The following is a 27,186-nucleotide window of genomic DNA, read 5'->3' as shown; positions in this document are numbered from 1 at the left end:
AACGTTAATGCAATTCCAGTTCATTTTATCGGTGATTATAACTTGAATGTTAACATGCTGTGAGCCCGATAAGTGATCAAATTGGTGATGTCATGTTGCGAGAATGAATTATTATGCCTCTATTATATTGTATGAATTTAAGGTTCTCTCCAGTAATTTTAGTTTGGCATGATTATACAATTCCTCTGCAATCTCTTGACATAATCCAATAATCACTTATTGTTGCAACGTTGTAGATGACTCGCACCTATGCCGGAGCAAGCAGCAACCAAGAGGGCAATGATGGTGACTTACCACCACCGCCACACCATCTGCTAATGAGTTCTTTGCCCAATTCTTAGGAAGTCAGAGGACTATGGAGGAAGCCCTGCGCCTTATTGCGCAGAACATGGCTCATGCCCGCCCATAGAAATAGGGGCCTAAGCCAAACTAGTACAACACCTTCAAGGATTTTCTGGATACCAAGCCTCCTATCTTCAAGGTGGCAGAAGAACTGCTCCATGTGGATGAGTGGCTCAACACTATTGAGCAAAAGTTCCATCTACTGAGGGTCACCGAGCACCAGAAGGCAGAGTATGCGTCCCATCAGCTGTAGGGACCGGCCAGGATTTGGTGGACCCATTTCCTATCCTCTCTACCCGCCAATGCATAGGTCACATGGGAGCAGTTCAAGTTAGCATTTAGGGGACATCACATTCCCCTAGGGCTGATGCGCATGAAGGCAACTGAATTCATGCGACTCACACAAGGGACAAAGACCCTTACTGAATATATGCATGCTTTCAACAAGCTATCCTGGTATGCCATAGGTTTTGTTGACACCGAGGAAAAGAAGATAGAAAGTTTCAAGAGAGCTCTTGGCACTAAGTTGATGAAGACTATGGCCAACTCCAAGTGCACCACCTACAATGAGTTCATCAGTGATGCGTTGACTTAGGAGAAACACAACAATCTACATGCGGCAGCAAAGGGCCGCAAGAGGGTAGCTAAGGCTGGTGCCTCAGGATCTTCATAGTCCAGAGCTCCAGTGGCATCTAGGCCACAGTTCCAACCACCAGCGCCCAAGTTCAGGCCTCGTCCACCAAAAGCTTAGAATAGCTAACCTTAGAATGTGTTCCATAAGGCATTCACCATTGCCTTACTCAAGGGGAATGGAGGGCAAGGAAGCTCCACAGGACCCAAGAGCAATCAACCCTGCTTAAACTATAATCAGTTGGGCCATTGGTCTAAAGAGTGCCCCCATCCTAAGAAGAACAACAATCAGAACCAAGGAAATCAGAGGCAGGCGAATCCTAAGGCATGTCCTGGGTACGTGCACTACACTGCTGTTTGAAGAGGTGCCCACAGGAGAGATTGTCACCGCCAGTATGTTTCTTGTTAACAAGCATCCCACTATTGTTTTATTTGATTCAGGAGCTTCTCATTCATTTTTGAGCCAATCATTTGCATCTAGACATGATTAGAAAATAATTGAGGTAAGCAAGAGTGGTTATAGTATAAGTTCAGCTAGGGCTACTATCTCTATAAATAAGATGGTTAGAAATATGCTCATCTCTATACAAGAGAGGGAGTATATGATGGATCTAATAGTATTGCCCAGATTATCTATAGAAGTGATCTTAGGCATGAAGTGGATGAGCGATCATGGGGTTCTCATTGACACTAGCACTCGTACCATTATGTTGAGACAACCCAAGGGAGGTAATGCTTTTCTAGTACCACTTTCCCAAAATTTCGAACTCCAACACCTGGCTTGTGCTATCCAAGCCACTATCGTGTGTGATATCTCAGTGGTTTGTGAGTTTCCTGATGTATTCCCAGATGAGTTACCAGGTTTACCACCTGATAGGGATGTGGAATTTAAGATTGAGTTAGTGCTAGGTACGGCACCTATATCAAGAAGACCATATAGGATGCCACCAAATGAGCTAGCTAAACTTAAAATTTAGTTACAAGAACTGTTGGACAAAGGTCTCATTCAACCTAGTTCGTCTCCATGGGGATGTCTAGCTTTGTTTGTGAAGAAGGACAAGTCCTTGAGAATGTGTGTGGATTATAGACCACTAAATGATGTGACCATCAAAAACAAGTATCTTTTGCCTCGTATCGATATCTTGTTCGATCAGTTGGCAAAAGCAAAGGTATTCTCCAAGATTGGCTTGAGGTTAGGCTATCATTAGATAAAGATTAGGCTAGAGGATATACCTAAAACAACTTTCTCCACTAGGTATGGCTTGTATGAGTATTTGGTCATGTCTTTTGGACTGACGAATGCTCCTGCCTACTTCATGTACTTGATGAATTTGGTATTCATGCCCGAGCTTGACAAGTTTGTGGTTGTGTTTATTGATGATATCTTGATTTATTCAAAGAATGAGGTAGATCATGCAGAGCATCTGAGAATTGTTCTATCCAGATTGAGGGAACATAAGTTATATGCCAAGTTTAGCAAATGCGAATTTTGGTTGAGTAAAGTACCTTTCTTAGGTCACATCTTATCGAGAGATGGAATATCTGTAGACCCATCTAAAGTACAAGAAGTCATGGATTGGAAGGCATCGACTTTGGTTCATGAAGTCCAAAGTTTTCTAGGGTTAGTAGGTTATTATCGTCGTTTCATTCTGGATTTTTCCAAGATAGCTAAGCCCATGACTAGACTCCTTCAGAAAGATGAAAAGTTCAATTGGACACCAGAGTGTGAAGTAGCTATTCACACCCTAAGGACTATTAACTATAGCTCCTATTTTAGCATAGCCCAACAGTGAAAAGCCTTTCAATGTGTTCTATGATGCATCGGATATAGGTTTTGGGTGTGTGCTTATGCAAGAAGGAAGAGTTGTTGCCTATGCTTCTCGGCAGTTGAGAAAACATGAAGTCAACTTCCCTACACATGATTTAGAGCTTGTAGTAGTAGTTCATGCATTAAAGATATGGAGACATTATTTGTTGGTCAATGTATGTCATATATATATGGACCATAAAAGTCTCAAATATATCTTTACCTAACCTGAGCTGAACATGAGACAACAAAGATGGTTAGAGTTGATTAAGGACCACAATTTGGAAGTGCACTACCATCTTGGGAAAGCCAATGTTGTAGCCGATGCACTTAGTCGGAAATCTCATTGTATTGCACAATATCACTATCAGTTGTTCACTTGAGAGCAAAATCATAGAACTACAGAAGACAGATGTAGGTATATTTCACATCAAAAGAAAGATGCAAGAGCAAGAAACCAAGCATTTCAAATTAGATGAAAGAGGTGTGCTATGGTTTGAGGACCGACTTGTGGTACCGAAAGACCGTGAGCTTAGAAATCAAATTTTAGATGAAGCCCATTCGTCCAAGTTGTCCATCCATCCGGGTAGTAGCAAAATGTATCAAGATTTGAAGACCCATTTTTGGTGGACTAAGATGAAGAAAGAGATCGCAGCCTATGTCGCTAGGTGTGATAATTGCAATAGAGTAAAGGCCGTTCATTTGAAATCTGTCGGATTACTTCAGCCTTTGCCTATTCCATGTTAGAAATGAGAGGAAATCAGTATGGACTTTATCACAGGCCTTTCGTTGACAAAACAAGGTCATGATTCCATATGGGTCATTGTAGATTGTGTCACCAAGTCAGCATATTTTATACCGGTGAACACAGGGTATATTGCTAGGAAATACGCCAAACTTTACATTTCTCATACGTGAGACTACATGGGATACCCAGAACTATAATCTCAGATCAAGGACCACAGTTTATAGCTCATTTCTAGGAACACTTGCACCAAGCTTTGGGGACTAAGCTAATTAGAAGTTCTGCATACCATCCACAAACTTCCAGATAGACCGAGCGAGTGAACCAGATCTTAGAAGATTTGCTGAGAGCTTGTGTTATATCTTCCAAGGGTTCATGGGAGAAATGGCTACCTTTGGCCGAGTTCTCCTACATCAACAGTTATCAAGCAAGCATCAAGATGGCTCCGTTTGAAGCCTTGTACGGTAGAAAATGCAGAACTCCATTAAATTGGATTGAGCCCGACGAAAGAAGATACTTTGGCATTGACTTTGTCACTGAAGCTGAAGAGCAAGTGCGCATTGTCCAACAGCATATGAAAGCAGCTCAATCAAGACAAAAGAGTTATGCTGATAAAAGAAGAAGACCACTAACTTTTGAAGTGGGAGACTATGTATATTTGAAAGTGTCACCCATAAAGGGAGTATAGAGATTTGGAGTGAAAAGAAAGCTTGCGCCTAGATATGTAGGACCATACAAGATTACTGAATGGAAAGGGAATGTCACTTACAAGTTACAACTTCCGCCAAAGATGAGTGCCATATTTGATGTCTTCCATGTTTCTTAGTTGAAGAGATGTCTTTGCATACCTGAGGAAGCTATTGCACCCACCAACATTAAGCTCCAATCTGATTTGACCTATGAAGAGAAACCAATTTGAGTGTTAGTAGAGATAGAGAGAGTAACACGGAGTAAGGTTATTAAGTTCTATAAGGTGTTGTGGAATAATCACAGTGAACAAGATGCCATGTGGGAACGAGCGGATTACTTACATGAGGTTTATCCCGCCTTTTTCCAAGAATGGTAGGTCTTGCAAATCTCGAGATAAGATTTTTGTAAGGGGGAGGGGCTATAACATCCTAGGTGTTAGGCTTGCATAAATTGACTTGCATTGCATGAGCATAAGCATCAAGCATTCATATATAAGCTTTTACATGTGAAACATATGATTGAAACATATGAAACATGCTTTGTTATTTTATGTTTCCTTAAGTGTATGCTTATGATCATGTGTGAATAAGTGTAAGTGGTTGATGTTGGTCACTAAAACACCTTAGTTCACTTAGGATGACTAATGGAGCATTGTTCATGTAGATCACTTTGTCTAATTATGCTCCTAAGTGATGATATGCATGTTGACCTAGGAAGTAAAATAAGTAACCAATGTATGAAATGCTTGTGTGACCTTAGGAATACCTTAACCATATTTAGAATGTCAATATGAACAACTTTGGTATTCATGACTAGGGCTAGTTTGGTCAATAAGTCATAGTTCTAGTGTAAGCCATCATTTGAAAGTAGTATGTTTGACCTAGTTTGAACTATGTCATTGAGACTTTGCATGCATGTGTTCACTAACTCAAAGTTGTAATATTTGATGAGAGGAACAACTTTTATTTTTGGGTCATAGGCTAGTTCAGCTCCTAACAAGCTTGAATTTGGCTCACAAGATGGAACATGGTGTTGTTTTTCAACACTTAGAATTTTTTCTAAGTCAATACCGATTTTTAGTTTGATTGGCTCAACTTTGGGATGATTTTACTCCCCATTCCTTGGGAATTAGACCTTGATCTTAAAAGAGGAATTGTAGATGGTATATAGGGCTTCAACTTTGATTTAGGAAGTTTGCACTAATGGTCCACGGATTAGGAGTATGAACGTCATGAAATCACGCTGTCAGACATGAACTCGAACCCTGACAAACGTCGCACTGTGCTGGGTCATGGCCGACAGCGGACAGGAGCCGGCCGCCATGTGGCCGCCGCTGGCCGGCACCGGGCCCTCGACGCTGCTCGCTGGCGCTCGTTATCTACAAAGCCGTGCACTCTCTCTCGCACTCTTGAGCTCCCTCACGCACTCTCCAGCGTCCTCTCTCACTCTCGCCGCGGAAAAGCGCAGCTCCGCCGAGCACCGTGCAGCTCCGCCATCACCTAGTGCCCGCTCCACCATGCCATTTCTGCCTCCCTCTCGTAGATAGTTGCGCCGCATTCCCATCTACCTCCTCGACGTGATTGCAGCGCCTAGCAAGCTACGGTGAGGGCGTAATCGCCGTTTCTGTTCTCGTCAGAGATCTCGGCTCCCATGGCCGCCTCCATGGCGAGCTCGCCACCGCTTGGCTTACATGCGCATTTCCCCTCCTTCCTCGCGTTAGCGCTTGTCTAGGATGTGTTCTTGCTGGTGGCATGACGTTACTGTGAGTCATTGGTTTGCCGATGTGGAACACGACGACTCGCGCAGCCGCGCTCTCACCGCCGCGCCACCACGCACGTGGGCAGAGCTCGTCGGAGCGCCTTGCGTCACCTAGGTAGCTTCGTTAGATCCGCTTCGTCACTACAGAGCTCTGCGCTCCTTGCCTGGCTTCTCCATGGCCTATAACAGTCGGCGTACCGCACCGCCGCACCGCCATGCCACCATGGCCGGCGATGAGGTAGCTCCGGTGTCTCCACGCTGCCACCTGGGGTATCATTCGACGCGGGGGAAGATGTAGATCATGTTGGTGCAATTCGTTTCGCCAGAGATCTCGCCGTCAGCGAGATACCGCCGGGGAACCGCCGCACCCTACTTTCGATCACTGACGAGTGGACCCCACTGACCAGTGGGACCCCTCTGTCAGCGACTGCAGTGAGGGTTTAGTGTTATTTATTTTCTAGATTTTTGAGCTAATTTGAGAAAATAATATCTAGAGCTAGGGGTGTCCATTTTTGGTAAACCAAATTTTGTTGTGTTCCTTAGGAAGTGTAGTATTTTATAAAAATATGATATGTACAGTTTCTAGTATTTTTATTGGTGATTAAAATGTATTTAGATAAATGCTTTTTGAATATTTACAATCTTGTAAATTAGATATCTTGAGCTAGAAATGTGATAAAATTGTGATTGCAATTTTGTTAGTCTTGTGTTGACATGCTATAGCTAGGAAAAATATTAAACTTGCAGTAAACTTGATTTAAATATGATCCTTCTATTTACCTATTAATAAATGGCATTTTCTGAGGAAAATTGTAAGGATAAAAATATATAGCATATTGCTATGCAAATTTTTGTACAGTAGTATGACACTAATATGAAGCTAGGAAAAATATATAATATGTTGTTGACACTTTTGTATAGGGTTAACTATTTTTGCTAAAATAATCCTTGCTAGCTTATCATTTTTGCATATGATGTTATACATGTCCAAATGGGATGAAATTTGCACTGCAGTCTATTGTGAGCACTAAGAAGCCACTATAATTTTATGAGAAATTATTGTGCACATTAATATATGTTTGTTATTTCCCCTAATTATCTAATTAAATTAATAAAGGCATTGAAGTAATTAAATTGTGATTGACTATGATGTTTTCTATGGTACTTGGGATGCATATGAATTGTTGGTGTTAATGGTGAGGCTTAGAAGCCATTGATTATATGCAACTAATTAATTATTGCTTTATAATTCAAATAGATGGTTACATGTATAGTTTCAGTTGCGTGTATGATTTCATGTTGATAATGGTCTTTTCTGTAAAACTTATTAATAACAAAGTTGTATATAACTTACTAATCTACCTTGTGTTGAATTTTCATAATCATAGCCCTTCGGGTTTAAGAGTTCTGGCTATTAGAAGTTTGCTGCCCTAATTGTTTGTTCTCTGGATAGATTTGCTTGACTAATTTGTTTGACCTAGATAACTGTTGAATCACCTTGAGAGTACTAAAAGAAAGTTGTAGATCATTTCATAAGCTTTCCAGAATGTCCACAAAAATATGATTTCGATGTATATAACTCCAGTTGTGGTCAAAATAATTAGTGGCTATTTTGTAGTTCAGTAAATGAATTGCAGAAGTGTTTGCTTAAGCAATAGAGAAGAGATATGTACCGTCGGGTTCATAAACCCAGGGTCCCTCATGGACCGGCTTCCCAAGCAAAGGCTCGGCCCAACAGACAACGTTGTGAACTAGCGTGCGACTCTTGGGCTGCCCCAAATACCTAAACGACAGGCTAGAGGGGCGATCCAATCTCCGAACGGAAGGCCTGGCCGAGCAGGAACGACGCCCGCTTCTGACTCCGGCCCACCTCTCCGACCGGAGCGCTCGCTTCGGTCTCTAGCCCACCTCTAGATAGCCTCTCTTATCGGAAGGCCTAGCCAAACACTGCTTTCGACTCCAACCCGCATCTCCGACCGGGGATACGCTAAACCCCTGCTTATAGCTCTACTTCGACTGGCGCAATCAGAGCCAACTAGGACCAACTGACTGGGGACGCCCGCTCGGTAAGGACCAGGAAACAGACGGAGAAAGTAAGGCAGAGCTCCCAAGTCAACCACAATGCCAAGGACCATACCCTATACACCCACAGGATAGTACCCTGCAACCGCCTTGGCATGACAGAACCCTAGCAGTGTTGTAGGCGCTGACATTTTCCTCTACAGTGTTGTGGGCGCCATCAACTCGCATACCAGACAAATATGGTAAGGCTCCCCCATGTGCCTCTAAGGCATCAACAGTATTATGGGTGTCGGTATTTACCGTACCAGGTGAACATGGTAAAACACCTTACATGCCTCTAGATATCAACAGTATGGCAGGCACTGACGTCTACCATACCTGAAGAAGACAACACAACCTCCCATATGCATCTGACATTCAATAGTATTGTGGGCACCTACCATCATCTTGTACCCACTGGCATAGGCAGCAAGACTTAGCAGTGTACGCACTCTCTCCCTCTCACTTGTAAGGCTATCCCCTTCATCTATAAAAGGGGATGCACTCTCTCCAAAAAGATAGTTCATTCAGATCGATCAGTTTTACTAGTTCACAACAATAGAACCACTAGGTTCAGACCATAAGCACACGCTCGAACACTTAGCACATAGCGGAGCTCCTATCACTCTTAGCCCCTCTGACCAGAGTCCAATCGGACCTCTTGTACCCCTCATCTTTGTCCTTCTCGTTTGTAACCCCACTACAAACTTCGAGCACCTGGTCTCAAGAATATAGTCACCGATCGACTCAAACTGGACGTAGGCCACATTGCCTGAACTAGTATAAACCTTGTGTCATTGAGTGCTAGGCCACATCCAATCACAACGTATGGCAAAACAATAAATTTTTACGTGTTGGTCACTTTCTGCACCGACAGTTGGCACCGTCCGTGGGGAAGACGATGTATGTTCAACATTTTTTTTGTCATCGGATGGCTCACTTTTTCACCACCTTCGCCATGGCAGGCTCAAGAGACATGACTCTCTTTAGCTCACTAGAGTTTCCCACACTCCCATCTGTTGGGATGCGGGTCCCACCCGTCTTCAAACCATCCTAGGCCTTCCTCTTTGGAAGCTTGGACTTCATCGCCGACTAGCTCGGCATACTACACCTCTGCGAGGAGGCAACCATCCTAGTGCCTGTCGGAGGGGCGCCCTCTGTCGGCTCCGAGACACCCAATGACTTCAACGACGAGGTGCCTGTGTTTCATTCCAAGCAAACTCTCAGCTCAAACCCCGCTGTGAGTAATGTACATGCTATTATTTACTTGCTATTCACTATCTTCCACCGATTACCCAGAGGGACCCCGTTGTCCCTACCGCAACCGCCATGTGACCGGTTCCCCTATGGCCTCACATCCCCCGTGGATGCGTATGCCCGGGGGTTCTGAAGGATACCGGCGCCATCCCCTCTCACGTTCGAATTCATGGGGATGGCAAGCTATGCTCCCATTTGTTTCCTCGACCTCATGGATGACGATGTTGAGAGTGACGACTCCAGCATCGGTGACGTGGCACCTTACCACTGTCTATCCTAGGAGTACGCTATGGTAGACGCTCCGAGACAACCACCGATGGTAGCAGAGTCCTTGCAGACTCACACCCCTCTGGACCCTTATGCGGGGACCCTCACGCTCACACGAGAGCACGGCAAGGAGCTACGACAATGGCGGTAGAACCAGCCGCCACCTACGCTAGCATGCTCGGTGCACCACACTACGCCCCGTGCGAATAAACTAGCGAGCGACGCTCGGGGTCATGCCCGCCGGCTCCAGTGCAACATCATGGACAAGGGAACGATCCCCTGCAGTTCGCTCGAGCTTACCAGAACATCACCGCTACAACAATGCTTCTACATGGCCTTCCCGAGCCAAATGACCCCTAGGAACAGGCGATCCAATAGAACCACCGGGCAATGGTGGAAACCACCGTCGTTCAACAGAAAGAGAGCTCTACATCATGACACCGACTCGCGGACTCCCTCCCCACTAGGGGAGTGGGGATGCACTAGATGAATCACTCCACCCGCTCACTGCTATAGCCACCGAGCGCGGCATAGGAGGCCGCATCTACGCCTCGGCTTGACTTGGCACCCGCTCCGCACCAATTGCCTATACGCGAGTGGCTCGGGCAGAACCAAGACGCTCGTAGCGTCATCAGTGACTAGCGTTAGTCCTAGTAGGATGATGGCGTCTATCAAGTGGTAGTGATGGTAGGCGACACAGACCCTGGCCGGACCATCACGAGGGGTGGTGAAACACACCCTAGGTGCGGTCGCTGGTCGGACGACCGGAGTCCTAGCCCGGATGGCTTGGGACCATGGGCTTTTGCCCGACACATCCAGAGAGCACCGCTCCCACAACGCTTTATTGGAGGCCAAGGCATAGGCAAGGCCAAGCGTGAGGATTAGGACAAGGGCCCCTCCACGCAGAGGGGCAAAAAGAACAGAAAAGATCACCGCCGACTAGCCAACTCTGCATTGGTCACCACGGCTGATCACACGGATAAGCAGCCCCAGCAGGGCCTTCTGGATCACTTCAACGAGCTCATGGAGAGCCCATGCACCAACCACACCTACCCCATCAAACTCCTCTACAAGGACTACAAGCTCCTCAAGCGCCTTCTACGACAGGTCAGCGGGCCAAAGGAAGGAAAAGGCAAAAAAGCAGCGACCAAGAAAGGGGGCGTAGCAGACAAGGATCCGGATGACTGAAGGTCCTTATATGGTGATCGAGGTGATTTGACTGGATGCCTATCGACTGAAGGAAGACAACGACAATGTTCTCACCAACACTTAGAACAGCGCATAGCTACGTTGTTTCTTCCCCCCAAAATTCAGTCTTACCATTGTTTACTTAATGTTTGCTCCTATAAAAGCGCCCCGACCCGAACACTTTTGGCCCGGGTCGCTCAGGGGCTCCACGAGGGTGCACTACCACCTCTCTTTTTGTTTACTATCATATGGTAAAACTCCTTCCTACTCGAACAAAAGGGTAGTTCGTTACTTTAAATTACCTTACATAGTTTTTTTGCTTTAAATATTATGACCGATCGCACCCCGCCTCTACCTATGGTTATGAGCAGCTGAGCCTCACGGGCCACGCCCAAGCTCCTAAGGTTGCAGCCTATGGGATGAATAGGCAAGTGCGAAAAAGAAAGAATAAAAAACAAAATTATCCTAAGATAAAACTAAGGAACAAATGGGACAAGCTTCCTTGAACGGAGTGATTCCATCACAAAAAATGAAACTGATTGTATTCATTACGTACACAAGAACATTTACATGGGGGCTCCCCCATGAACTTAACTTTTTACATCTGCTAAACTGCTTATACTTTACAAGCTATTGGGGCTGCCTGATGGCATCTGTTGTTAGTGCGACCGGCGAGGGCACAGGCTGCTCACTCCCTGGCTAGATGACATTTGTCTCGGTTGAAGGCGGGGCGACGTCCACTTTTGACCCAGCCTCAAGGCCATCCGTAGGCTGGGCAACATCCTCCTGATGCACGCTTTCGGCCATGTCCTCATGGCGAGCATCCATCACCCACTGTGCGGAGACTTGCTCGGCCAACAACTTTGTGTGTGGCAGCAAGCTCTCATCGAGCAACTGGATGTCCTCCATGATATAGCCATCGGCATACCCACTACAGATGGTGGCGAAGTCTAGGTCCGGGTGGTACATCACCACCGAAGTCAACACCCCCGACACTCCGTAGAACAACCCATGGGTGATGAGGGCCCGAACCTCATCTAGAACCTCCACCAGCTAGATGGCGAGCACGCTAGTACTTGGTGCCGACCCAAAGACCTCTAAGACAACAAGCTGGGCAACATTGTGGATCTAGTCAAGTTTCCCCTCAAGAGCATGTCACTCTTCAAGGGACTTGGCCAGCGCCTCCGTATTCTGACCAAACATCGCCTTGGCCGTCTCCAGTGCTCCAATGACTCCACATTTTCGCCCAGCCCTAAAAGAAGGGCGACAAGCTCAGAAGCAAGCTAAAGGAAGAAACCAAAATGACAAAAAACAGAAAAGGTACGTACTAAGGCGGGAGTTCTCAAGGATGGAGAGTCCCTCCGCCTATCGGGTCACCTGCTTGCGTAGCCGGGCGTTCGCCTCCTCCGGCCCCATCACCCGGCCCCAAAGCGCAAGCACTTCCTGGTTAGCCTCCGACCTGGCCTTCCTCTCTGTCTCTAAGGTCTCCAAGGTACCTCAGAGTGCTGCCTCAGTATCTGCCAGGAACTTCTACAGCGTCGCCTCGGTCTCCGCCTGGCGGGCCTTCACCACCTTAAGCCCCCACTCAGCGGCGGTCGCCCGCTCCGCCGCGAGGTGCTCTCCCGCCCACACCTCGGTCGCCTCTGCCACCTGATCCTAGGATTCATGGCGGGTGGACTCTAGCTAGTGCTCAAACTCGGCCATCTGGGCGTGCTCCATCCGGAGGAAACTGGACTTGCAGGACGACATCTCCTCTAGACCCTGCAAAAATGAGAAGCAAGCATGTTGAGGCAACCGACGAAAGACCAAGGGGTCAGGGATGAGCATGGGAAACTCATCGTCGCGGCACAACGTAGGTCAACCTTAACCAAACGCTAGATGGACTTAACCCGCTCCTGGGCATCCTCAACCTTCACCGATAGCTTGGCAAGATCAGACTCCATGGTGAGTCCTCTCCCCCCAAAGATGTCCTAGAGCTGACACTCCTGTGAATCCCGAAGGATGAAATGAACCTTGGTTGGGTCCTAGTCGGACATTTCAATTAGAGCTCTTCAAACCCTATCACTCAAGTCATCAATGTAACATTACTGACCCCCGCTCTTTCTTTATAAATCATTCATACATTCATACACGCATTCATTCCATATGCCTACGACCCCTGAATGATTCTACCTAAATCACCTGGGGGCTCGAGAACTAAAGCATTGCCTATGCAATCAAATGCATCATAATGCCCCATGTTGCATCACGAAGCGGTAGTTGCCTCATTCAACATGAGCAACGACCGACCGGGGTTCGAAGGCCGGCCCACGAAGGGCTCGAGGCCGCCTCGCATCAAATAGAGCCAGGAAGAAAACATAGATGAGCCCCATGCGGCCCTCGCCTAGTCTGCCTTGAAGTGGATAGGGTCATCTCAACCTTCTCGTTTGATCCTAAACCTCTGCCAAACCCACAGAATCTCCATTGAGGGGAGGCCAGCGGGCCACCCAGGTCGGTCTCCAGAATGACCCAAGCATTTGCCGGGTTGTAGGTTAAGGAGCAATGGAATGTCATAAGAGGGCTATGCCGAACCCATCATGAACGACAGACCCAGATTCCACTCGATCATACCCGTTAGCGAGCTCACTGAGCACGTCACTCAAGCTTGAGCGATCGAGGCAAGCGACAAAGCTCAGCCCCTCTGGTTGTGAGAAACCAAGAACGGGATAACGCACAAAACTCAAACCGATCCCTACCAAGCCCAATGGGGCTCAGGGGCTCAAGACGCCTAAACTAATCTATCTTGGCTATGTGGGCTACGCCGACGCCAGGATCCAAGAGCTCTACCTCGCCCGATCCCTAAACTAATGGCCTCAGCTGCATGGGTGGCACCGATGCCAGGATCCATGAGCCCCATCTCGCCCGATCCCTAAACTAACTGTCTCAGCTGCACGGGCTGCACCGACATAAGGATCCGCTAGCTCCGCCTCGCCCGATCCCTAAACTAACTGCCTCAACTGCGTGGGCTGCACCGACACCAGGATCCACGAGCTCTGTCTTGCCCGATCCCTAAACTAACTGCCTCGACTATGCGGGTGTCACCGATGCCAGGATCCACGAGCTCTATCTCCCCTGATCCCTAAACTAACTACCTCGGCTACACAGGCTGCACCAACGCCAGGATCCGTGAGCTCTGCCTTGCCCGATACCTAAACTAACTGCCTCGGTTGCGTGGGCTGCATCGACGCTAGGATCCATGAGCCCCGTCTCACCCGATCCCTAAACTAACTGCCTCGGCTACGTGGGCTGCACCGACGCTAGGATCCGCGAGCTTCGCCTCGCCCAATCCCTAAACTAGCTGCCTCGGCTGCGTGGGCTGCACCGACGCTGGGACAACTCTATGTCAACTAAAATACACACACACACCCGCTAACAAAACCCCCAGGCAATCCTGCCTGAATCGCCCAAGGGCTCGGGGGCTACACCCGCTGACAAAATGAAACCTCCCCCGCTGGCAAAACATGAAAAACCCCCTAGGGTCTCAGGGGCTACACCCTCGGGTGTGCTTGCATGCACCCGCCGTCAAGACAAAAATCCCCCAAATGATTCTACCCGAATCACCCGGGGGCTCGGGGGCTCCTGTCGGGTTCATAAACCCAGGGTCCCTCATTGACTAGCTTCCCAAGCAAAGGCATGGCCCAGCTGACAACAATGCGAACTAGCGTGCGACTCTTGAGCCAGCCCAAATACCTAAACGATAGGCCAAAGGGGCGATCCAATCTCCGAACAGAAATCCTGGTCGAGCAGGAACGGTGCCCGCTTCCGACTCCAGCCCGCCTCTCTGACCAGAGCGCTCGCTTCGGTCTTTGGCCCACCTCCGGATGGCCTCTCTAATCGGAAGGCCTATCCAAACACCGCTTTTGATTCCAACCTGCGTCTCTGACCGGGGATACACCAAACCCCTGCTTACAGCTCTACTTCGACTAGCGCAATCAGAGCTAACTGGGACCAACCAACCGAGGACGCTGAAAGCTCTAGTTTGGTTTTGGTGAATTGATGAAACCCTAAGTGCTAACCTAGTTTATCAAGTGATCATGAGATAGGTAGCACACTTCAAGTAGAGAAGATAATGAAGATCATAGCATGATAATGGTGATGGCATGGAGATGATCAAGGGCTTAAACTTGAAAAGAAGAAAGAGAAAAACAAAAAGCTCAAGGCAAAGGTATAATTTGTAGGAGCTACTTTGTTTTAGTGATCAAGACACTTAGAGAGTGTGATCACATTTAGGTTTGATAGCCATACTATTAAGAGGGGTGAAACTCATATTAGAATATGGTTATCAAAGTGCCACTAGATGCTCTAACTCATTGCATATGCATTTAGGATCTAGTGGAGTGCTAACACCCTTGAAAATGTTTGTGAAAATATGCTAACACATGTGCACAAGGTGATACACTTGGTGGTTAGCACACTTGAGCAAGGGTGAAGAGAATGGAGGTGATGCCAGCGTCGGTCAAGTGATCGGACGCTGGATCCAAAAGCACCGGACGCTGACTGCCTGCGTTCGGTCGAGTTGACTGGTGGTACAGAGGCTAGAGTTTACCACCGGACGCTGGGCTGTGTCCGGTCGAGGTGGACCAGACGCGTCCAGTCGAGGAAAACCAATTTTTGACCCTTACTGTACTCGACCAGACGCTGAGGCTCCAGCGTCCGGTCAGTTTTACCGAAGCGTCCGGTCAGCTTCATAGCCGTTGAAAACTGACGAACAGCGTTTGAAGCTGGTGACACATGGCATCCATCAGTGGACCGGACACTGAGTCCAGGGTCCGGTCAAAAAGACCAGAGCATCTGGTCAGAGCGCAGTGTACCCAGTGAAGGGGTACAATGGCTCTATTTCGTGGGGGCTTCTATTTAAGCCCCATGGCCGGCTATGGCTCATATCTTTGGCCATTTTCATTGACATAGCAACCTTGTGAGCCTAGCCAAAGTCCTCCCACTCATCTCCATCATTGATTCATCATCATAGTGAGATTGGGAGTGAATCCAAGTGCATTGCTTGAGTGATTGCATCTAGAGGCACTTGGTGTTCGTGTTTTGCTGCGGATTTCGCTTGTTACTCTTGGTGGTTGCCGCCACCTAGACGGCTTGGAGCAGCGAGGATCGTTGAGAGGAGGTGGTGATTGTCTCTGGCTCCAATCGTGGTGATTATGAGGGGTTCTTGACCTTTCCCTGGCAGAGAGCCAAAAGGTACTCTAGTGGATTGCTCGTGGCTTGTGTGATCCTCATCTTATGTTGGTTGTGCGGCACCCTATTGAGGGTTTGGTGTGTGAAGCCAATTAGCGCGTGAACCTCCAAGTGAGTGAATCACCACAACGAGGACTAGCTTGCCGGTAAGCAAGTGAACCTCGGTAAAAAATCATTGTGTTCATCCTTTGATTCCGAGGTGATTGATCTTCATTGTTATTCATCCTTGTGATTGATTGGTTCACTCCTCTACACGGCGGTATAACTATCTTGATCGCTCTCTTTACTTTATTGCAAACTAGTTGACAAGCTCTTTAGTGTAACTAGTTGTGAGAGCTTGCTTGGTTGGTTGGTGTGGCTCTTTAGTTAGCCTTTGAGAGCACACTAACATAGGGTAGTGTCATACCTCTTGTGTGAATCGATACTATCTAAACTAGAATTGTGGTAGGTGGCTTGCATTTTGAGTAGGCTAGCGCAACACTTGCTTTGCCTCATAATTGTCTAAACTTTTGTTAAGTGTTGTTGTAGAAATTTTTATTAGGCTATTCACCCCCCCCTCTAGCCATTAGGACCTTTCAAGTGGTATCAGAGCCAAGGTCACCGTTATTTGAGGCTTAACAACCTTCGATGTTAAAATGGCTCAAATCAACAACACTAAGAAGCCACCCTAATTTGATGGCACAAATTATCCTTATTGGAAGTCAAAGATGACCACACACATCAAGTCAATCAATAGAAAGGTGTAGAAGGTGGTAGAAACCAAAATTGAGATTGGTGATCCAGAGAATCCCACCATGGCTGAAGAAGTACTTCTCCAAAACAATGACATTGCTCTTAGTACTATTCATGATGCAATTGATGAGAGAACATTTGAGCAAATCAAGAATATTGAGATGGCTCATGAAGCTTGGAAGAAGTTGGAAGAATCATTTGAGGGTACTCAAGCCGTGAAGGGTGCAAAGGCTTACATTCTCAAAGAGAAGTTTGCAAGCTTCAAGATGAAGGAGGATGAAAGTGTGCCGGAGATGTTTCATAGGCTTCAAGTGCTTATCAATGATCTCAAAGCACTTAGAGAAGAGGTGAAGGACAAGGACTTCTCCCACAAGTTCTTGAGATGCTTACCCTCAAGATTTGGTACATTGGTCACTATTCTAGTGAGGAGTGGTTTGGACACCATGACACCAAACCAAGTGTTGGGAGATATAATGACCGATGACACTTATAGAGATGATGATGAGAAGGAAGAAAAGAAGGAGAAGAAAGATGAGAAGAAGGATGAGATGAAGAAGAGCGTGGCATTCAAGGCCACATCATCCAAGGGCAAAGCTAAGCAAGAAACATCAAGTGAAGAACATGAATCATGGGATGATGATGATGATGAGAAAATGGCTCTATTTGTCAAGAGATTTGGCAAGTTCATGGTGAAGAAGGGCTACCGTGCTAGAAGAAAGAAGTCTTCATCAAAGAACAAAGAAGAGTCAAGAAGGTGCTTCAAACGTGGAAGCAAAGATCATCTTGTTGCTCAATGCCCATACAATAGTGAAAATGATGATGACAACAAGAAGAACAAGAAGAAGGACAAGAAGGAAAAGAAAGAGAAGAAGGACGAGATGGCCTTCAAGAAGAAGAAGGGTGGTTCATATGTAGTCACTTGGGATAGTGATGACTCCTCAAGTGATGATGATGATGATAGTGATGATCACAAGACCACCAAGAAGAAGGTTCTTGCAAGTATTGCCATCAATGAGAAGCCTTCTCTCTTCGAATCTTCATCATGCTTCATGGCTAAGGCCACTAAGTACATTCTTGTGAGGATGAAAGTGATGAAGAACATATTGATGATAATGAACATGAAAAGGAAAATGATAGTGATAGTGATGATGATGAACCTACTAAGGATGAATTATTTGACATGCTAGAAGATGCTAGAGAACACTTTGATATCAAGAGAAGGGAATGCAAAAGCTTGCGTAAGGAACTAAAAGCCCTTAAGCAAGCCTTTGATGAGCTCAATGCATCTCATGAAAGGCTAGAGGAAGCCAATGAGAAGCTTGGCAAAGCTCACAAAAAGCTTGAAAAGGCTCATTCCTCTTTGCTTGATGAGCAAAATAAAAAGAAGCATATTGAAACTTGCAATATAGGTTTAACTTGTGATATAATTGATACATCATTATCTATGCCTATCATTGTTGCTCCTACTAACCCTTCTTGTAGCACTTCCACTTCTACCTCATCTAGTAGTGATGGTCTCACTTGTGACACCTCACTAGTGGTTGAGAATGAGAACCTCAAGAAGGAGGTCACTAAGCTCACTCACACCTTAGCTAAGGCTTATGGTGGTGAGGACCGCTTGCTTATGTGCTTGGGTAGCCAAAGAGCTTCTCTCTACAAATAGAGATTGGGCTATACCCCCAAGAAAGGCAAAGCAGCCTTTGCTCCTCACAAGACTAGTTTTGTGAAGAACAATGGTTGGTTTTGCACTAGTTGCAAGCAAGTGGGTCACAAAGAGCAAGAATGCAAAAATAAGAACAAAAATGCTAATGTATCCTTTATTAAGCTTGATTCATGCTATATGCTTACTAAGGGTGCAAATGGTGTAAAGGCTAAGTTCATTGGCAAACCATGGATGGGCTCAAAGAAGAAAGCCATTTGGGTTCCAAAGAGCTTAGTAACTAACCTTCAAGGACCCAAGCAAGTTTGGGTACCTAAAAAGAATTGATCTTCTTTTATAGGTCAACTACAAAGCCGGAGGAAGGCATTGTGTTCTTGATAGTAGGTGCACTCAACACATGACCGGTGATGCAAGAATGTTCAACTCAATCAACACCAATGGCAATGATGGTTATGATAGTATCACATTTGGTGACAATGGCAAAGGCAAGGTCAAAGGACTTGGTAAGATTGCAATATCCAATGACATGAGCATATCCAATGTGTTGCTAGTAGAAAGCTTGAACTTCAATTTGCTATCCGTGGCTCAATTGTGTGATCTTGGATTCAAATGCATATTTGGGGTAGATGATGTAGAGATCATAAGTGTAGATGGCTCCAACTTGATCTTCAAAGGCTTTAGATATGAGAATCTATACTTGGTTGATTTCAATGCTAGTGAAGCTAGATTATCTACATGCTTATTCACTAAGTCTAGTATGGGCTGGTTATGGCATAGAAGGCTTGGTCATGTTGGAATGAAACAATTGAATAGATTGATTAAGCATGACTTAGTTAAAGGATTGAAAAATGTTGTGTTTGAAAAGAATAAGCTTTGTAGCTCTTGTCAAGCCGGCAAACAAGTTGGAAACACCCATCCTAAGAAAAGCATGATGAGCACTAGTAAAACATTTGAGTTATTACACATGGATTTGTTTGGGCCAACACAATACACTAGTATCGGTGGAAACAAATATGGATTTGTGATAGTGGATGACTACACTAGATACACATGGGTATTCTTTCTAGTAGACAAAAGTGATGTATTTGCAACATTCAAATCATTTGTCAAGGGCATTCACAATGAGTTTGAAACAACCATCAAGAGAGTTAGAAGTGACAATGGTAGTGAGTTCAAGAACACTAGAATTGATGAGTTATGTGATGAATTTGGAATTAGACATCAATTCTCGGCCAAGTACACACCTCAATCAAATGGCCTTGTTGAGAGAAAGAATAGAACACTTAGTGATATGGCAAGGTCTATGCTTAGTGAGTACAATGTGAGTCAATCTTTTTGGGCCGAAGCTATCAACACGGCTTGCTATTGTAGCAACTGCCTCTATTGTCACCGATTGAAAGAGAAGACACCATATGAGCTCTTGAATGGTAGAAAGCCCAATATTGCATATTTTTGGGTCTTTGGTTGCAAATGCTATATCTTGAAGAAAGGTATAGGATTGGGCAAGTTTGATAAGAAATGTGATGAAGGATTCCTACTTGGTTATTCCACTACAAGCAAAGCATATAGAGTTTGGAATTTGGATAGTGGTACTCTTGAGGAAGTTCATGATGTTGAATTTGATGAAACCAAGGGTTCACAAGAAGAGAATGAGAACTTGGAAGATGTTAGAGGCATTCAACTTTCAAATGCCATGAAGAACATGGATGTTGGTGAATTGAGGCCTAGGCAAGTGATTGATGATGAAGATGATCAAGTGCAAGTGCTCTCCAACTCAAATGTGCAAAATGATACAAATCAAACTAGTGCAAGTGACTCTCATGACATTGATCAAGATCAAGTGGCTAGTACATCATCTCAACCCAATGATCAAGCAAGTGCAAGCAATCAAGTTCAAATCCTCCAACCAACAAGTATTGCAAGAGATCATCCTTTAGACACTATAATTGGAGATATTTCAAGAGGTGTACAAACAAGATCAAGATTGGCATCATTTTGTGAACACTTCTCATTTGTGTCATCCATTGAACCAAAAAAGATAGATGAAGCTTTGAAGGATGTTGATTGGGTCAATGCTATGCATGAAGAGCTAAACAACTTCACAAGAAATCAAGTATGGGAAATGGTAGAAAGACCAAAGGGACACAATGTGATTGGAACCAAATGGGTCTTTAGAAACAAGCAAAATCAAGATGGGATAGTAGTAAGGAACAAAGCAAGATTGGTAGCACAAGGATATACACAAGTTAAAGGTCTTGACTTTGGAGAAACATATGCCCCGGTTGCTAGATTGGAAGCAATAAGAATCTTGCTAGCCTATGCTTGTGCTCACAACATCAAGCTCTATCAAATGGATGTTAAAAGTGCATTTCTCAATGGCTACATCAATGAAGAAGTATATGTTGAGCAACCTCCTGGTTTTGAAGATGACAAGAGGCCCAACCATGTATACAAGTTGAAGAAGGCATTGTATGGCTTGAAGCAAGCACCTAGAGCATGGTATGAGAGATTGAGAAATTTCCTACTCTCTAAAGGGTTCACCATGGGAAAGGTTGACACCACTCTTTTCATCAAGAAGATTGGAAAAGATCTATTTATATTGCAAATCTATGTTGATGACATCATATTTGGATCAACCAATCAAGAATTTTGTGATGAGTTTGGAAAGATGATGGCTAATGAGTTTGAGATGTCCATGATTGGAGAGTTGAGTTACTTCCTTGGTCTTCAAATCAAACAATTAAAGAATGGTACATTTGTGAGTCAAGGCAAGTACATCAAGGACATGATCAAGAAGTTTGGCATGATTGATAGCAAAATCATTAGCACACCAATGGGAACCAATGGTAACTTGGATAGTGATGCAAGTGGAAATATGGTAGATCAAAAGTTGTATTGGTCTATGATTAGAAGCCTACTCTATGTGACCGCATCAAGGCTGGATGTCATGTTTAGTGTATGCATGTGTGCAAGATTTCAAGCCTCACCAAGAGAAAGTCATTTGAAGGCTACAAAGAGGATATTGAGGTACTTGAAGCATACACCAAATGTTGGTTTGTGGTATCCCAAAGGAGCAAAGTTTGAGCTAGTTGGTTACTCCGACTCGGATTATGCGGGATGCAAGGTTGAAAGGAAGAGCACCTCGGGCACATGTCAATTGTTGGGAAGATCACTTGTTTCATGGTCATCAAAGAAGCAAAATAGTGTTGCATTATCAACCGCCAAAGCCGAATACATATCCGCCGGTAGTTGTTGTGCACAAATTCTTTGGATGAAGGCCACCTTGAATGACTTTGGAATTAAGTTCAAGAAAGTGCCATTGCTTTGTGACAATGAGAGTGCAATTAAGTTAACCAACAATCCGGTTCAACATGCAAGAACAAAGCATATTGATGTCCGCCACCATTTCATAAGAGATCACCAACAAAAAGGGGACATTTGCATTGAGAGTGTAGGCACCGAAGATCAACTTGCCGATATATTCACCAAGCCATTGGATGAGAAAAGGTTTTGCAAGCTAAGGAATGAGTTGAACATATTGGATTTCTCAAATATGTGTTGATGCACCCCCCACTCATATGACATGCCTCTCCTTCGAGCTATCTAAGGTAAAAGTTGATTGGCATGACATACATCCTTGCTAAGGACATGTTTAGTGCATCTAGTCATATTTTCAATCTTATTAGGACCTTGCAAGTGGTTCTATCTTATTAGGCTCATTCATGAAAATCAAATGAATTTTGATGTCAATATGGTATCACTATTGCTTCTATGCTTGACTTGATCTAGTGATGGCATATGACATGTTTATGGGCTTGTAAACCTAGTGTTTAATCTAGAAAATGAACTATAAGTGTTTAACTCAACATGGTACAAGATAACCCTTATTTGAAGGTGTGAAGAAGCTTGTCCTTGGATCAAACCGAGTTAAATATCTTTGGGAAATAATCTAGATTGGACTAAATTTTGGAAAATGACCCTCACCCCATTTGATTGACATTGATAATCTCGACCCTACAAGTAATTCTATCTACATTTAGAATCTTTGTGGTCATTGATGACAAAGGGGGAGAGAAATAAAGATAAGGGGGAAAGAGAAACAAGGGGGAGAGACAAAGATAAGGGGGAAAGAGAAACAAGGGGGAGAGAGAAACAAACATAAAGATATCTTGAAATATGACATAGGGGGAGAGATATAACAAAGGAAAGGGATCAACTAATTTTGAGCACACAAGTGATGAATGTTAGTTGTAAGATTGAATGGTGAAATGAAATCACTAGATAACTTTCATTTCCAAGTAAGTCTTTACAAGTGATATCTTTTCAAAGTATGTTTCCAAGTGATATTGAGCTAACCATGGTGCTAAGGATGGTATATTGGTGCACTCCGATTGGTATCACGCTTCAAAGGTCCATCTTTTATACCTTAGCATCATTTGGTAGACATTGACTCCTACATTTCCCATCTAAACATATGTGCAAGCTACAATCCAAATTCTTAGCACATATGTAGGGGGAGCAATTGCTACCACTTAGGATTTATGAAACTTGTCCATATCCTTTTACACATGGTAAATATGCTTGGGCAAGCAACATGGATTCAATTGAATTTCAATTCATATCTTTGTATAAGGGTTGTCATCAATTACCAAAAAGGGGGAGATTGAAAGCTCTAGTTTGGTTTTGGTGAATTGATGAAACCCTAAGTGCTAACCTAGTTTATCAAGTGATCATGAGATAGGTAGCACACTTCAAGTAGAGAAGATAATGAAGATCATAGCATGACAATGGTGATGGCATGGAGATGATCAAGGGCTTAAACTTGAAAAGAAGAAAGAGAAAAACAAAAAGCTCAAGGCAAAGGTATAATTTGTAGGAGCTATTTTGTTTTAGTGATCAAGACACTTAGAGAGTGTGATCACATTTAGGTTTGATAGCCGTACTATTAAGAGGGGTGAAACTCGTATCGGAATACGGTTATCAAAGTGCCACTAGATGCTCTAACTCATTGCATATGCATTTAGGATCTAGTGGAGTGCTAACACCCTTGAAAATGTTTGTGAAAATATGCTAACACATGTGCACAAGGTGATACACTTGGTGGTTAGCACACTTGAGCAAGGGTGAAGAGAGTGGAGGTGATGCCAGCGTCGGTCAAGTGACTGGACGCTGGATCCAAAAGCACCGGACGCTGACTGCCTGTGTCCGGTTGAGTTGACTGGCGGTACAGAGGCTAGGGTTTACCACCTGACGCTGGGTTGTGTCCGGTCGAGGAAAACCAGTTTTTGACCCTTGCTGTACTCGACCGGACGCTGAGGCTCTAGCGTCCAGTCAGTTTTACCGGAGCGTCCGGTCAACTTCATAGCCGTTGAAAACTGATGAACAACGTTTGAAGCTGGTGACACATGGCATCCATCAGTGGACCGAACGCTGAGTCCAGGGTCCGGTCAAAAAGACCGGAGCGTCCGGTCAGAGCGCAGTGTACCCAGTGAAGGGGTACAACGGCTCTATTTCGTGGGGGCTTCTATTTAAGCCCCATGGCCGGCTGTGGCTCATATCTTTGGCCATTTTCATTGACATAGCAACCTTGTGAGCCTAGCCAAAGTCCTGCCACTCATGTCCATCATTGATTCATCATCATAGTGAGATTGGGAGTGAATCCAAGTGCATTGCTTGAGTGATTGCATCTAGAGGCACGTGGTGTTCGTGTTTCACTGCGGATTTCGCTTGTTACTCTTGGTGGTTGCTGCCACCTAGATGGCTTGGAGCAGCGAGGATCATCGAGCGGAGGTGATGATTGTCTCCGGCTCCGATCGTGATGATTGTGAGGGGTTCTTGACCTTTCCCCGGTGGAGAGCCAAAAGGTACTCTAGTGGATTGCTCGTGGCTTGTGTGATCCTCATCTTGTGTTGGTTGTGCGGCACCCTATTGAGGGTTTGGCATGTGAAGCCAATTAGCGCATGAACCTCCAAGTGAGTGAATCGCCACAACGAGGATTAGCTTGCCGGCAAGCAAGTGAACCTCGGTAAAAAATCATTGTGTTCATCCTTTGATTCTGAGGTGATTGATCTTCATTGTTATTCATCCTTGTGATTGATTGGTTCACTCCTCTACACGGCGGTATAACTATCTTGATCGCTCTCTTTACTTTATTGCAAACTAGTTGACAAGCTCTTTAGTGTAACTAGTTGTGAGAGCTTGCTTGCTTGGTTGGTGTGGCTCTTTAGTTAGCCTTTGAGAGCACACTAACATAGGGTAGTGTCATACCTCTTGTGTGAATCGATACTATCTAAACTAGAATTGTGGTAGGTGGCTTGCATTTTGAGTAGGCTAGCGCAACACTTGCTTCGCCTCATAATTATCTAAACTTTTGTTAAGTGTTGTTGTAGAAATTTTTATTAGGCTATTCACCCCCCCCTCTAGCCATTAGGACCTTTCAGACACCCACTCGGTAAGGATAAGGAAATAGATGAAGAAAGTAAGGTAGGTCACCCAAGTCAACCGCAATGCCAAGGACCGTACCCTGTACACCTACAGGACAGTACCCTACAACCTCCTTGGCATGACAGAACCCAAGCAGAGTTGTAGGCGCCGACATTTTCCTCTATAGTGTTGTGGGCGCCATCAACTCCCATACTAGACAAATATAGTAAGGCTCCCCCACGTGCCTCTGAGGCATCAATAGTATTGTGGGCGTAGGTATTTATCGTACTAGGCGAACATGGCAAAACCCCTTACATGCCTCTAGATATCAACAGTATGGCAGGCACCGACGTCTGCCATACCTGAAGAAGACAACACAACGTCCCATGTGCATCTGACATTCAACAGTATTATGGGCGCCTACCATCATCTTGTACCCACCGGTGTAGGCAGCAAGACTTAGCACCGTACGCACTCTGTCCCTCTCACTTGTAAGGCCATCCCCTTCATCTATAAAAGGGGATGCGCTCTCTCCTAAAAGACAGTTCATTTAGATCGATCAATTTTACTAGTTCACAACAACAGAACCACCAGGTTCAAACAACAAGCACACGCTCAAACACTTAGCACATAGCGGAGCTCCCGTCACTCTCAGCCCCTCTGACCAGAGTCCAACCAGACCTCTTGTACCCCCCCCCATCTTTCTCCTTCTCGTTTGTAACCCCACTACAAACTTCAAGCACCTAGGCTCAGGAATAAAGTCACCGACCGACTTAAACTGGACATAGGGCACATTGCCTGAACTAGTATAAACCCTATGTTATTGAGCGCTAGGCCACATCTGATCACAACGTATGGCAAAACTATAAATATTTACGTGTTGGTCACTTTCTGCAACAACATGCACCTACTCAGTAAAATAGGATGCACTTGTTAATACTTTAATACCATACTCCTGAAAATGCTTACAAGGATGCATTCATCATGTTTTATCATATTATACGTGTCGTTATACATGCATTCGCAATATCTTATTCCATGATCATGCATATAGGATTGGCCGAGGAGATAACGTTGCTAGAATTCAACGAAGAAGATGAAGGGGATCAGCAGGAGACTCCTCGAGCCGTAGCTCCCAAAGAAGAGGAGTAGAATCCAGAAGAGCTCCTAGAGTGCCCTGATCACCACCCCACCTCTTTTCTCAAAGGCAAGCCAGAGCATTCTAAGTCTCCCAATATTTTACAAAATATTACTTGGGTCCTTTATGATTGATGCCTTAGGTTATAAGAGTTGACTAGAAACACTTGATGCATGGAACTACCTTGTCCAGATAATACACCTTTAACCCTATGTAGGTCTAGGATTGAATATATGCTTGGCCATGCTTAGACCGGTAGAAGTCGGGTGATTTCATGTCACCTGCGAGATATAGGTGGATACCGAAGCACTGTTGGCTATATTTGCTATCGTGGAAGAGAACCATGGGGTAATATAAATGGAGGACGGGCAGAGTCTATGTGTAGGTTGACTCATGTGATTCCGTCTGTGCTGATTAAGGATCGTACCGTTGTTGGTGTTGTTTGACAAGATTGAACGCATGCCTATCACTTAGCTGGCCAGATAACTCATTCTGGCCACGAAGCAGAGTAGCTCAACTCAATTTGGGCCCCACTCTATCAAAGTGCGCACTCTAGATGGTAGTATAGATGTGTGGGGAGCCAGGCGTGAACCCAAGGGCAGGGTAGTCCTGATCATCCTGACAGCTGGTTGTCCCTAATTGTGCGGCGCTGGGTGAACCCACGAAATGTGTAATTGAGTTGTACCAAAGGTGACCGTTGATCTGGTCTACCTGGTTTTGCGTTAGGAATAAATTCCGAGCTGGTTGAAATCAATTTGAATCGTTGTCTCTCCCGGATAGTGAGAAACTTGGCTAGTACCAGCATCGTAGTAATTATATTATGGAATATGATGGTTCGGATAAACATGGAATTACTACACCAGCTATGGTTACTATTGTATGCTCTTAAAATGATATACCACATGTTTGGCACTAGATAGATGCTAATCGCTTTTTATGCAAAATATTGTCAAGCTACCTCCACTTGAAAGCCTTGCATAATCCTTAGAGTCAATTTATTTCTGGTTTATGATGGGTAAGTCTAGCTGAGTACCTTCTCGTACTCAGAGTTTTATTCACATTGTTGTAGATGGTACCGTCTATCATGGATATTGCAAGAATTGCTTCTATCCCGCCGTGGATGAGGAGTGAGCCTTGGGCAGACATCTTTAACAATTCCTCCATTATGCTTTCGTGGATTGTGATCATGTGTTGGCACCGTATTTGAACTATGTTGACAAATGCTACCTTCAAACTTTAATTTGCTTCCGCTACTATCCATC

This window comes from Miscanthus floridulus, chromosome 1 (genome assembly GCF_019320115.1).
Source record: "Miscanthus floridulus cultivar M001 chromosome 1, ASM1932011v1, whole genome shotgun sequence".
NCBI lineage: Eukaryota > Viridiplantae > Streptophyta > Magnoliopsida > Poales > Poaceae > Miscanthus > Miscanthus floridulus.
The sequence above is the reverse complement of the archived record's forward strand: the minus strand, read 5'-3'. Positions refer to the sequence as shown.